The 15089-nt window shown below is 44.5% G+C and overlaps 1 long non-coding RNA gene across 1 annotated transcript; it reads left to right on the top strand.

Annotated features, from left to right (window-relative positions):
* The first annotated feature begins 1052 nt into the window (after positions 1-1052).
* Positions 1053-14824, top strand: LOC141083977 (uncharacterized). The gene is made up of 3 exons (XR_012230881.1): positions 1053-1085; positions 10108-10223; positions 14117-14824. It is a non-coding gene; the product is annotated as an uncharacterized lncRNA (long non-coding RNA).
* Positions 14825-15089: the final 265 nt, after the last annotated feature.

The raw sequence follows: 15089 nt of genomic DNA, 5'->3' as shown, positions 1-15089 counted from the left end.
ATTTGGACAGGTATTACTTATCAAAGGGAAATGTTTTCCTTCCCTGGTGACAACATAGTGCCTTCCGTACAACATCTGTGTGATATTTTAAAGACTGTAGGAAACATATGAAGCCTGGGTAATACATCAGGGTTTACTACAGTGCTCTCCATTAATAGAGAGATTGTTTCTCTAGTATCTGTAGAAGGTCACTGATGATAAATTACCAAACTTAGACCTCAATATAGTCACTTCAATGAAAGGATAACTTAAATGTGACATTAAAATAAAATATTTAGGATAATCCAGGAGATTTGACTGAGAATTTAGGATGTCCCTGGAAATGATCTAGTCTGATTTACGGACATAACATTTTCAATTTATGAGCTGAGACTAGACTATATCACCAGCGGCTGGGGAAGGAATAGTCCTATTAGAGCCAGATCATATATTCACTAGACAGACTTGTGAAGATTTGGGAAATAAAATAGAGAATAAAAATGTCATTTTTTTACTGGGTAAGCTTTTCGGTCTCATATCAGTGATGAAAACATTAGTTAGATCTATGAAAATATTAGAGAAGTGTTACACAGCGGCCCGGCCATTCATAGCATTGTTTTATTGATCTACATTGGTAGGCTGTGAGGAGTATACATAACAGCAGTCTTTCAGGTCTATAATCTATATCTGTCACATGAAGATCTGGATGATTTTGATAGCTGTCACATCAGTGATGTGACCGCTTTCCATGCCAGCCAGCTTATACAGCGAGTTGCATGGTAAGTGAGGTCACCATGTTTCATCAGCTTTGAACTCCGGTGATCTTTCTCATGGCAGCTCAGCACTAGACACTGCAGGAGCGATTAGTCTCCTGTGTCAGTTTGAGCTGACTCATGGGGAGAGTGGTCACTGATGTGACTGCTATCCAGATCTTCATGGGACAGTATGTATTATCTTCATTTATGACAAGTGAGAGATATCGTTGTTTATTACTTTTCATCTTTTCAAAGCGACATGGGCATTGGTGGATAAGGAATAAAAGTGAGTATTCTTATTTTCTGTTTTTTTTTACAGGTGACATGAGCTTCAATGGATTAGGCATAGAGGTGAGTATAACTGTGCTTTTATTTTTATTTCAAATCAAAGTGTCTTAATTTAAAGGATTTTATTATGTCTGTGCAGTTTTTGCAATCTAAATATGGGGTTAGTAATGTGGGTGTCTTATAGACGCCTCTCCATTACTAACCCCCCGGGCTTGATGTCACCTGCCAATACAAAGCTGATATTAACTCCACAACTATTACCTCACTTACCACCGCACCAGGGCAAGTGGGTAGAGCGAGGCTAAGCAAAAGATTTGGCACATCTTATTAATGCGCCATTTCTGGGGCAGCTGAGAGCTGATGTTTTTAGTCTGGGAGGGGACCAATAATATCAGGGTGCAGCACCCATCTTTACTCATGAGCTGAGTCTAGGTCACTGCTAGGCAGGTGGCAACTGTACTATACAGCCAGCACCTGCCTCTAAAAGCAGCGATCTCTGCTGTTTTACCATTTAGATGATGCTGTCAAACACCAACAGCAGCATTTAAATTGATTGATTGCTGTTGTCAAAATTTAATAGACTTTATTTTCAGGAACCAGCTGCAGATGTTCTAAACTAACAGAATAAACATATGTTCTCCTCTTGGTCAATCCTTGAACATTGCCTTGAAGATCCTCCAGCTGTTAGTTTCCACACATCCAGCATATGACTGCTGCTGCCAATCAATGGACAGAGCAGTCATGTGTCTTACTACACGCATGAGACTCATCAATGGTACAATAAAGTTAGTATTAGGCACGTCACCACTGTTGACCTCATGTAAAAAAAAGACTAGGAGCACTGCAGAAGTGCCAGCTCTAGATTCTTGGGGGAATAAATAAGTGATAAGTATTTATTTAGAATGTTTGTAGCAGTTTTTTTAAGTTGAGTAAAATACTTGCATTGTTATACACCATGTCTGTCCGACATTTTTCTGAAAACTTTTAATAGAAGACATTAAAATGTAAATGAAACATGTGAAAATAGAATAGGTAACTTCATCTGATCACCAGAGTCCTATAGTCACTCCTTAAAGGCATCTGTGGTGCCCCTAGGAGTATGGTCGCCACAGTGGCATTGCCTTCCTCCAGGGAGGGTGATGTCAGGCTTGGAGTCAATGAAGGGTCTCTCTAACAGTTAATCATTTCCATGCAACACGGTTCCCACTCCAGACCAGCGGAGGGAGCTCTGAACCAGAATTGGGGGAGGAGTGCTCTCTGAGGGCCAGGAGGGGAAATAGTCAGTGTGAGGAGGGCAACGAGTGTAGACGTGTGGAGAGAAGCTGGAGGTTGAGCTGAAGAAAGAGAGCTCCCTCCCGGTGATAGCGCATGATCTGGAGCCTGGTCTCCACGGTTGTATGGATACTGAAGGTCCTGCAACAGCAACCAGAGGAATAGGAAGCTGTAAATGCTCTATTCCCAACTAAGACTCGGACGCACAACAGTGACGGGTGAGCCAAGAGAGATAGAGGGCTACAGCTGTCTGCCATACGAGGTAGTTCTAAGAGAAGATAAGAAGGAGGAACTTCAGTGTAACACTGTACTGGATGTACCTCAAGCGAGCGCTAGGAAGGAGACTACACAGCCCATCTGATAGAGAGATTCCTGAGTTGCTTCCAGGCGAGCCTGCTCCTGTGCCATCTGTAATCAGGACCCTGGACTGCGTTTGCCAAGTAAAGGTAAAGAACTGCACCCTGTTGTGTCCTTGCCTCCTTCCTGCAACATCCTCAGCACTACTACATCTCTGTGCCAAACACTGCACCTTCTTCCTAACCCTTTATCTACACTGCCCTGGGACAACAGCCCTACCTGTGGAGGGCTACAACATCATAGCTGAATTACACCATCTGTCCCAGATGATCTGTCTGCAGTGTCGGCTTAACACCTCTCTTGCCGAACACCAGAGGTGGCGTCACGAATTACTTATAAACTTTATTCCAACTCAACCCCTTTAACATGGGCACCAAGGGCCACAGACCAGGTCACCGCTGCTGTGACAATCCCCTCTGAGAGACCAGCCTGGTACCGAGTACCCCACAGCCCTGGAAGGGCGACCCATTTTTGGCATCACGAACAGGATTACGGAGCCCGGTATCCCCGGGTCCTGTGTGCCAGAGACTGTTGTGTGCTATAGACTGTGTACAAAATTGGCGCCATTGCCGCCATTATCCCGCTGATTTGCGCGCGCTGGAAGAAAAGGGGCAGGCCTTCGTGCACGGAGCCTGCCGCAGAGCGCGAAGAAGTGAAGTGCCGCGCAGGAAGAGAGGACAGCACGCGAGAAGGAGAGGAGCTGAGGCCTACAGCCGGTAAGCCGCTCAACCCCGGGGCCTGGCAACCGTTAACTGGGGGGAAGGAGAATGTCTCAGGCAAGCGCCGATGCAGCGGCGAACGCCCCCGCCAGCCCCTCAGCGCTGCAAGATGCAGTGCCCAACATGGCTGCGGCTCCGGTAGCACCCACCGAAGCGGTCCCCATAATGCCGCTGTCTATGCCCTACATACCGGGAGCAGCCTGGCTACCGCAGTACTCGGGTGAGTCCCATACCCTGAGTGAATTTAAAGAGAGACTGTGCAGTTTGTTTGAGGTGTATCCCCTATCTGAAAGCCAGAAGGTGAACATCCTGATTGGGCAGCTAACAGGTGTAGCACAGAGAGAAGTAAAAGCCTGGCAGGACACTGATAAAGAGACTATTAAAAAGATCCTGGCTAAGCTAAGGAGCACCTTTGACACCTGCACTGCAGCTGAAATCAAGATGAGGTTCTTGGGATGTAAACAGAAAGTGCAGAACAGTATAAGGGACTATGCTCTTAACCTGCAGGAGGCTTTGCAAGCCATCAAGCAAATTGATCCTGACAGTGTGAAAGAGGAAGACAAACTGTTAAAAGAGCAGTTCATTGAAGGACTCCTATCCAGTACCCACAGAGCGCAGCTGCATATCATAACCCTACAAAACCCTGATCTTGACTTTGCTGATTTCAAGGACAGGGCTATTCGGGTACTGCAGGAACCAACTGTCAGCCTTCCAGCGCCCCCTAGGCACCCAGCGATCACCTACCACCAGGAAGCAACATCTTTCCCTTCCATCCCTGTGGAGGCAGATGCACAGACTCTGGATAAAGATCCAATAGAAGAGCTGCGTCTTCAGGTCCAGGAGTAGACCAAAGATATGGCTGCACTTACTAAAAGCGTGCAGTCCCTGCAGGTGTCCTCCAAGGAGAAGATCCAGCTTGCTTTCAGTCCAGAGGATGTCCCGTGGATCCGGAAGAGGAGAACCCCGCCACTCCGAGGGAGGAACAACAACCGCTATGACCAGGACGGATGTCCCATCTGTCGTCGCTGCTGCAAGGCAGGCCATCTTGCAAGATTCTGTACTTTAAACGAGTAACCCCTGGGGCAGAGGGCCAACCCCCAGGAGTAGGACCACAAGGCCAAGGAACTGGAGAGCCAAGTATGTTGGAGGGAGACCGATCCTTCCAGTGGTGTTTGACGGCATCCCCATGAACGCTTTGGTGGACACTGGCTCCCAGGTGACCACTATGTCCCATATCCTCTACAAGCGGTATTGGGCTGACTCTGAACTCACCCATGGCCCAACTGATGAACTAACAGTAGTTGCCAGTAATGGTCCGTCTTTACCACAAGTGGGATGTAAAGAAATTACTGTTAAAGTGGGGAGGGTGGAGTTAAAATCTCAAGGTCTGATAGTTGTGGATATTGATCGACGAGAATGTAATCCCATGATGACTCTTGGTACAAATGTAATTGAAAATTGTCTTTTCGAGGTTATTGTCTTGTTGCAACAGGAGGCTGAGAGTGCTGGTTCCAGTGAATAATGAGTCCTGCAGAAGGAGACCAAGGCCCTGATGCAAAGGCAGCAGGTAGAACTCTCTGGCAGAGAAATTGGCATCGTCAGAGTGAGTGATGCTTTCCCCATTGCAATACTCCCCAGATGTGAAATGTTGATTTGGTGTCGGGCAGCCATAGGCCTCAGAGGGAAAGATTACTAGGCATTGGTAGAGCCAGTATACTCTGATAGCAGGCCCACTGTCCTGACAGCCAGAGGGGTAGTTGATGTACGTAAAGGGAGAGTACCTGTACGCCTTTTGAATTGTGGGGAGTAGGAGGCCACAATACCTCGGTATGCCACAGTTGCTAAGCTGCTCACTGTCAGTAATAATGCAATGCAGGCAGCAGAGCCCTTGGTCTCATCCAACCAGGTGGAGGACAATGGCTCTGTAAAGCAGCTGGAGGAGTGGTGCCAGCAACTGCAGGTGGGGACTGACTCTACACCTTCCTACCAGAAAAATGGGGTTTACAGGGTGACCCGGGAATATGAGCGGGTATTCAGTAAGCACCCTCTAGATTTTGGGAAGGCAAAAGGGGTTCAACACCATATCCCCACTGGAGATCATCCACCCATTAAAGAAAGATACCGGCCTATACCCCCAACACAATACCAATGTGGTAAAGGTATGTTGAGAGAGATGAAGGAAGCAGGGGTTATCAGAGACTGTTGTAGCCCCTGGGCAGCTCCAATAGTTTTTGTAAAGAAAAAGGATGGTACCATGAGAATCTGTGTTGATTACAGGAAAATTAACAGCATTTTACATAAGGATGCCTATCCATTTCCCAGAATTGAGAAGTCATTAGCTGCACTTAAAACTGCTAACTACTTTTCCACCTTAGATCTGACTAGTGGGTATTGGCAGGTTCCCGTGGCAAAGGCAGACAAGGAGAAAACAGCGTTTACCACTCCAATGGGTCTCTGTGAGTTCAACTATATGCCATTCGGGCTCTGCACTGCCCCAGGAACATTTCAACGGCTGATGGAGTGCTGCCTGGGACACATGAACTTTGAGACAGTCCTGTTGTACCTTGATGATGTCATTGTTTTCTCCAAGACTTATGAAGACCATCTGGAGCACCTGGCTGAGGTGTTTGAAGCCTTGTCCAACTTTGGCCTGAAGGTGAAGCCTTCCAAATACCACCTCCTGAAGCCCAAGGTACAGTACCTCGGTCATGTAGTGAGTGAAGAAGGTGTGGCACCAGATCCTGACAAAGTCACAGTCATCCGGGACTGGCCGAAGCCCAGCAACCTCCATGAAGTACGCCAATTCCTCGGGTTGGTAGGCTACTACCGAAGGTTCATCAAAGGCTTCACTGAAATAGCCACTCCAATGCAAAATCTTCTGGTGGGACAGTCCAAGAAGGCCAAACAGAAAAGTTCCACCTTTGAATGGACTGAGGAGTTGGAGAGGTCCTTCACCCGACTGAAGATGGCTCTCACAGGAGATGAAGTACTGGCCTACCCAGATTATGACCAGCCCTTTGTGTTGTATACTGATGCCAGCAACGTGGGACTGGGAGCAGTACTGTCACAGGTACAGAATGGCAAAGAAAGAGTGATCTCCTACGCTAGCAGGAAGCTTCGTCCCACTGAAAGGAACCCTGACAACTACAGTTCCTTCAAGCTGGAGTTCCTCGCCATAGTCTGGGCTTCAGCCAAGTTTACCATCTTCACGGACAACAACCCATTGACTCACCTGGAAACTGCAAAACTAGGTGCACTGGAGCAGCGATGGATGGCTCGGTTGTCTAACTACGAGTTTACCATCAAGTACCGAGCAGGGCACAAGAATGTCAATGCTGATGCGCTGTCCAGAATGCCTAATCTGCCAGATGCAGGAGAAGACCCTGAGGCGCTTGAAGAAATAGAGTTACCTCCCTTCCACCGGCCACTTGTGGCTCAACGTGCCCAAGGAGTGAGAAACAGAAGGTCTGGCTTGAAAGAGGCCACCCTAAATCCATTGCCCCATCATGATTGGGCAGACACGCAGGATAGTGACCCCGCAGTCCGCCTGGTGAAGGAGCTACTATCACAAGCTGACTCACGCCCTGAGTCGAATGCTCCTGAAGAAATCCAGGAGTTGTGGAAGGAAAGAGGTCAGCTGTTCATTTATGAAGGAAAGCTGTGTCGGAGGAGTATCAATGCCCGCACTCATGAGTTGGTCTGGCAGGTGGTGGTCCCAAAGAGAGAGGCATCAATGATCCTGGAAGTATACCACAATGGAACTGGCCACTTCGGATGGAAGAAGTTGGAAGCCTTGCTCCGGGAGAGATTCTACTGGGCTGGTATGAGGAAAGCCACTGAAAGGTGGTGCCAGGAGTGTGGGCAATGTAACCTGTGCAGAAAGGATCAAAACAGCCTGAGAGCTCCTCTACAGCCAATAATAACCAAACAGCCACTTGAGTTGGTCGCCCTAGACCATGTGAAGCTGGTCCCAAGCCGCTCAGGCTACATCTATGCTCTTACCACGTGGACCACTACTCAAGATTCCTGGTAGTTGTGCCTGTCAAAGATCAAACAGCCAGGACAGCAGCTAGAGCATTCCCACAGCACTTCTGTAGACCACATGAATATCATGAGCAAGTGCTTACAGATCAAGGTCCTGCCTTTGAGGCAGAAGTGTTCCAGGAATTCTGTAACTTGTATGGTTGTAAGAAGATCCGGACAATGCCATACCATCCACAGACCAATGGCATGTGTGAAAAGATGAACCAAGTAGTGATTGACCTACTGAAGACCTTGCCCTTGGAAGAGAGGAATCTGTGGCCAGAAAAGTGGCCAGATCTGGTAGACCTCTACAACCACATTCCTGTGAATTCCACCAACTGCACTCCAGCCTCCCTAATGAGAGCGAGGCCTGGTAAACTGCCTATTGATTTGGATATGGGAGTCCTTACACCTGAGGTGACGTCACCAGATGCTGACTGGGACACAGAGAGGCAGCAACAGTACAGAAGAGTACAAGAATGTGTGGAGAAGAGTCTAGCTCAGGCAAGACAAAAACAAGAGAGGAACTACAATCAGCATGCACCTGCAGTCCCCTTGTCACCAGGAGAACAAGTCCTCAAGAGGAAAAGAAGACTACATAAATTGGCTGACCAATGGGAAGCTGAACCCTACACCATTCTACCCTCAAACTTTAACAATACCAAGGTGTGCCTTATTAGTAAAGATGGAGGAGAAACCTCAGCAGCAGTATCAAGGGATCATTTGAAATTATGCCCTGATCAGTTAAGAGAAAGAATGGAAGAACAAAATAACATCCAACCCATAGAAGAAGAAAGGGTCAACACTATACTTGGAGAATTCCCTGCCAATTGGACTAAAGTAAATGATGCCATAGTGGTGCCAGTGTTGACATTTCCCCAACTGGTAGTACAAGAAGAAGTGACTCATGAGAACTCTGAAAATCATGAAGTTCAGGTGGCAGATGCCATACCAGCAGTGGAGCCAGAGAACCCTCGCCCTGCCAGTGGTGAATCTGTCATACCCATGGTGAGACTAAGAGTCGGAAGGAGAATACTACCTAGTTTAACTACTCCAGTAGTCAGCACTAGACAACCAGTAAGATCTCCGGTCACACCAGTGTTACGCAGGTCTACCCGTACTACACAAGGTGTACCGCCCATCAGATATCGTGTATAGCTAAGTTTATGTGAATGTTGAAATTGTGTATATATGTAACTGTTCTCAAGTTTTGTGCCTACAGATAACCTGTAAGAAGCCTTTTTGAAGTTCTTGTTTCATGTTTTTACCACAGGACTTGTGTGGTCACCAATTTGTATATAGTTCACCATTTGCCCAGGAATGGACCATGGACATTGATACTTGGACTTATCATCATAGGACTATTTTTGGAGCATTTGGTTTTTGTCAATTTTTCCTTTTTTAATCTTGTAACCTTCGTACTGTTTACATGTTTATATGTTATTCATGTTCTCTTTCATCAGCCCTGGAGTGCTGACTTGCACTAGGGGGGAATGTGGTGCCCCCAGGCGTATGGTCGCCACAGTGGCATTGCCTTCCTCCAGGGAGGGTGATGTCAGGCTTGGAGTCAATGAAGGGTCTCTCTAGCAGTTAATCATTTCCATGCAACACGGTTCCCACTCCAGGCCAGGAGAGGGAGCTCTGAACCAGAATTGGGGGAGGAGTGCTCTCTGAGAGCCAGGAGGGGAAATAGTCAGTTAGTATGAGGAGGGCAACAAGTGTAGACATGTGGAGAGAAGCTGGAGGTTGAGCTGAGGAAAGAGAGCTCCCTCCTGGTGATAGCGCATGATCTGGAGCCTGGTCTCCACGGTTGTATGGATACTGAAGGTCCTGCAACAGAAACCAGAGGAATAGGAAGCTGTAAATGCTCTATTCCCAACTAAGACTCGGAGGCACAACAGCGACGGGTGAGCCAAGTGAGATAGAGGGCTACAGCTGTCTGCACCCAGGGCCACGGACCGAGTCACCGCTGCTGTGACAATCCCCTCTGAGAGACTGGCCCGGTACCGAGTACCCCACAGCCCTGGGAGGGCGACCCACATCATGAAATAACATTTTGACAGAAGTATTACATTACTTTATTGTGATATGTATTCTTGCATTATTTATATTACACTGATCTTTAGCTATTGTATCATGCCCTCTACATTACAGAAAATATCCTTTTTTATACTATACAATTTCTATCTTTAAAATTAAGTACTATTACCAGAAAAAATACTTTTTTCTGATTTGTACCTCTATATGTCCAGCGCATCCATAGAGAATGGAGATAAATGATCAAATTTTGGATATGTGCCAACATTGTCACATGGAAACTTGCAGCTTACGGCTTACTGCTTTATTAGTGAGCTTGATCAATAATAAGTATACAGTCAAATCTTAAGTATAAAGATGATCGAACTTGAACTTAAAAACTCTGGGTTTGTACTGGACACTTTGTGTTTGTTGCAAAACTACCAACATGGACCTCTCCCTGAAGTCCATTTTAATGTTCAGAATTATAGGGGAGGTGTGGAAGGAGAGAGAGAAATAGAGAGAAAGAGAGATAGAGAAAGAAAGAGAGAGAGAGATATTTTCCAGCTTCAAAGTTCGGGACTCCATTGTTTTCAATAGGGTTCTGGTTAAAGGGGTTGTCTGGGCTTTTCACATAATCTCAGTACATATCTGGGCTGCAGAATTATGCCAATAAGTAATTTACTTTCTGTCACTAGTTTGCACGGTTTTCTAGATATTCTGAACAGAACGTCCAAGGGGACTCCTTGAAAAAGCCACAGTGGGCGAAACGTACGTTGGAGGGAGCTTTGACACACTGAGCCACTTACTACAGGTATTTTTGATTTGGGTTTATATTATTAATATGCACCTTTTACAGTAGTTGGTTTTTTCAGCTTACATTATGCACTTTATTGGTATTACTACCCTTATCATTTTCTGTATGATTATGTATCTTTTGTGGTCACTGTGTTTAGTATATATGTATTTTTTTTGTGATTACACATTATGTATTTTATTAGGTTATTTTGGTTCTGTTTATACTTGTAATTATTCAATAAATTTATTTGAGTCTTATATTCCTGGACTCCTTTTGGTGTATTCATTTTTGAGTAGGTTAATGTATTCATTATGAATATCCATATACGTTTTGTTATTTAGTGAATTTTGTTATTTTCACTTTGTTGTTGGCTTAACTCCATTTATGTCTATGAGTGTTTAGTTGCTAGATTTGTATGCTGTTTATAAAGTTAGGGGGAGAAGGACGAATCCAAGAACAGCAACAAATGGTCAAAGTGTAAAGATTTTTATTAAGTGGTAATGCAAAGAACAAATAGCTAAAAAACATGCAAGTACTGGTTGGTCAGAAATAAGATCAGGACCCAGGGTACCATGTTGCAAGCAATATAAAAGTATTGTCAGGTAAAGCATAAGACATAATTACAACAGGATGAAAGCGATATGACAAAGTCTCTCATACAATCCTTATTGAAAAAATGACTAAGTATGGAATGGACAAGGCAACTGTTAGGTGGATTCATAACTGGCTTAGTGATCGGACCCAAAGAGTGGTCGTAAATGGCTGCACATCCAGTTGGAAGAATGTCTCAAGTGGGGTACCACAGGGCTCTGTCCTGGGCCCTGTATTGTTCAACATCTTTATCAACGATTTAGATGAAGGAATTGAGAGTAAACTGATTAAATTTGCTGATGACACAAAGCTAGGAGGGATAGCTAATACTAGAGAAGAGAGAGAGAGGATTCAAAAAGATTTAAATAAACTGGAGAAGTGGGCAGCAACTAACAGAATGGTTTTTAACAGGGAGAAATGCAAAGTACTACATCTGGGCAATAAAAATGAAAAAAGCATATATAGAATGGGAGGAATAGGGCTAAGTGACAGCACATGTGAAAAAGACTTGGGTATACTAATAGATCACAGACTGAATATGAGTCAACAGTGTGATGCAGCAGCAAAACAGGCAAATGCAATTCTAGGATGTATTAACAGAAGCATACAGTCTAGATCACGTGAAGTCATTATTTCCCTCTACTCCTCTTTGGTCAGACCTCATCTGGAATATTGTGTCCAGTTTTGGGCACCACATTTTAAAAAAGACATCAACAAACTGGAGCAAGTTCAGAAAAGAGCGACCAGAATGGTGACCGGTCTGCAAACCCTGTCTTATGAGGAAAGGTTGCAGGATTTGGGAATGTTTAGTTTGCAAAAGAGAAGACTGAGAGGAGACTTAATAGCTGTCTACTAATATCTAAAGGGCTGTCACATTGTAGAAGGATCAACTTTATTCTCATTTGCACAAGGAAAGACTAGAAGCAATGGGATGAAACTGAATGGGAAGAGACACAGATTAGATATTAGAAAAAACTTTTTGACAGTTAGAGTGATCAATGAGTGGAACAGGCTGCCACGAGAAGTGGTGAGTTCTCCTTCAATGGAAGTCTTCAAACAGAGGCTGGACAGACATCTGACTGGGATGATTTAGCGAATCCTGCTTTGAGCAGGGGGTTGGACCAGATGGCCCAGGAGGTCCCTTCCAACTCTACGATTCTATGATTCTATGATTCTATGATAAGGACCACCAAGAATTATTATAAACACGTGTTACTATTCTCATCCCAAAATGGAAACAGACACCGCATGAGGTCGATCGCAATCACACCAGTATTTGGTAATATACCTGAGTAGCAAACGATACTGGCAACAGAGGGGTCCCCGGGCCCGCCCCAACGCGCGTTTCTGACACACCTTCTTCAGGGGGCGCTCTAGAAGTGTACAAGCAGAGTTTAAAAAGGCCGAAAACCGGAACTCAAAGCAGGATCCGAAACCGGAAGTCGTCATCCGTCACTATGGGAACGACCATAATAGAACCTCCCATAGTTACACAGGAAGTACGGGCGGATAAAGTGAAAGCGTTGTCCGGGAGATGACCAGACGCATACAGCGCAGCAGATGAGGAGATGTGACGCCAAAATCACGTGGGGCCCCACGTGATCAAGCGCCCATAATCCCACAGAGCTGACGTGAGGCGTTCTGACACCGCACAGGCGCAAAGCCGCAATAGGAAAAAAGCCCGGCATTTTGTAAATGGGCAGCAAAAAGGAAATCTATAAAAAAGCTATAATAGCAGCAAAACCCATAAAAAATACACGCTCACCCGGTCAAACATAGACAAAAGGCTGTAACACCGAAGTGAAAGACTATAAGTTTTAATAATAACTGTAGGTTTTAATGAAAAACCCACTTAACATAAAAACCATAGAATTGACATCACAATATTATGCTGAAGGTAATATATGCACTGACTGCACAAGTTGGCAATATTGCCAAATTCAATTGGTTCAATATTCAGCAACCCATATACACATGAACCATAGTAATAGATATAATTATAGATTATATGGAACCAATATTGATAACCATATTCAATACAAAAAAGATCAATGTCATAAATGTCATAGATTGCAAAATGGCAAGAACAGTGCACATAGAGACATCACACACATATCAAGTGTCACAAAAAGAATTCATCTTGAAGATCCTAAAAATATATCACAGTCCTCCGCATACAATATAAGGAAGGAATATTGATGGACCTCCACTTCATCTGTACAGCCACATGTCCATCCAAAATGGTCATAAACGGGACTTCTACCATCCAGCAAATCAGTTGGTTGGCACAAAAAGTACATTAAAAGCTAAAAAGAAAAATAAAAGAACAAAGCTTAAAAACAAAAAATGACACCAGACCACATGTGGGACTCAAGATAACAATTATCCGAGGAAAGGGGCAAAGGAGAGACTCTCATTCAACCCGTGAGGATGCACAGTTTTCAATGTCCAGATCCACCTGGATTCAAGACATGCAAGTCTGGTGGATAATTTCCCTCCCCTTATACTAATATCAATGGTATCAATACCCTTAAACCGTATCAGACTACTGTCACTACTATGATAGAGCCTAAAGTGACGTGGAATAGTCTTCAGCGTGGATGCATCCACCTGGCCCGCTGACGCCTCAATGCCCAAAACATGCTCGCGAACACGCACCTTCAACTGACGTGATGTCATACCTATATACACAAGATTACATGGACATGTGGCATGATAAACCACATATCTAGTATCACAGGAGATAGATTTCTTGATCTTAAATATCTTACCATCAGAGTCAGAGAAAGTGGTTGCGCGATCCATGTTAGGGCAAGCGACGCAGCGGCCACAGGGGTAACATCCACACCGAGGGGTCACATCATTAAGGAATGTAGTCCTGGGTTCCCCCACATAAAGACTACGTACCAAGTGATCTTTCAAATTTCTGGCACATCTAAATGACATAGAGGGCCTCTCAGGCAGTATTTTAGACAGTATAGGATCAATCCGTAAAATAGGCCATGATTTATTAAGGGCCTGATCTTATTTCTGACCAACCAGTACTTGCATGTTTTTTAGCTATTTGTTCTTTGCATTACCACTTAATAAAAATCTTTACACTTTGACCATTTGTTGCTGTTCTTGGATTCGTCCTTCTCCCCCTTTCTTATTGCAATTTAGCAACTGGTCAGTTACAGTCCTATGTTATATTTGCACTGGGACATAAATTATAGTCATTGACGACATATTGTTTATTATTCTGTCCCAGATAATGGTTACATTTCTTTGCTACACCTTCGCTGTATGTTCTCTCATTTTTACTGTGTTTTGCACAGGTCTTGGTGGTGCAAAAATGGACTTTAGAGCCAAAGAAAAGTCCTGGCTTGATCAAGTGGAACATGTGTTTGGAGCAAATGCGGGGACTCCACAATCTGATGATTATAAGTTTGATGAACTCTGTTCCTCTATTCAAGATTTATTGATTAAGAGGACCAAACTTTGGTGGAACAGAGCGTTTCTCAATAAATATGTAACTAATAATATGATACCTAGAGGGTTAAGGGTGCGAGTGATTCCCACTTTTCCCGTTGAGGATGCGCAGTTTGTCTCCAGTTGGGAGGATGCATGTGGTACCTGTTCCTTGACCCTGATGAAGCTGTTAATTGGCCTTAATAGCAAGAATATTGCTGATCTTGATAAGCTTATTGATACCACTCAGAATGAGCTGCGTAGCAATGCTTCGGCCGAGAAAATACGGATCTTTGATACTAATTTAGAGAAAATCCTTGACTCAACCGTCAAGAAGATCCATGAGTCCCAACTTAGCAAATTTGGTAGGGACCAGAAAGACTATCAACAGCATAATGTATATCAGTGGAGGAGGAACAAAATTGGTCCACAGTCACTTAATCATGCATCATCAGTCACATCACTTTCTTCAACAAGTGGCCAGTCGGATCTCTCGTCTTCTTCTGTTACAACAAGATCAGGTGCCTTGGCTAACAAATTCCGTAACCATAATTATCATCCGTATAGGAGACAACACTCTCGTTCGCCTGATCATATGGCCAAAGATAATAAGGTGATTAATCTTAGTAACTATACTTTATCACCTACTGATATTTCGCTTCTTAATAGGGGCCTCTCGTTTTCACCTGTTGCTGGCTATGATACATTTACAACAATTAAAGATTTACACCTGTTTGCCAGGTCATTGTTGTTCAGACGTCATTTTTTGGATAATGAGTCCCATTTACTTCTTCCCACAGAGGAGGAACAGAATGCGGTAAGGATCCTTGAAGAGCTCTC

The sequence above is a fragment of the Dendrobates tinctorius genome, unplaced genomic scaffold (assembly GCF_039654945.1).
Source record: "Dendrobates tinctorius isolate UK_male_01 unplaced genomic scaffold, ASM3965494v1 ptg000022l, whole genome shotgun sequence".
In the NCBI taxonomy this organism is placed as follows: Eukaryota; Metazoa; Chordata; class Amphibia; order Anura; family Dendrobatidae; genus Dendrobates; species Dendrobates tinctorius.
Note: the sequence above shows the minus strand (reverse complement) of the source record. Positions and strands in the feature narration are given on the sequence as shown.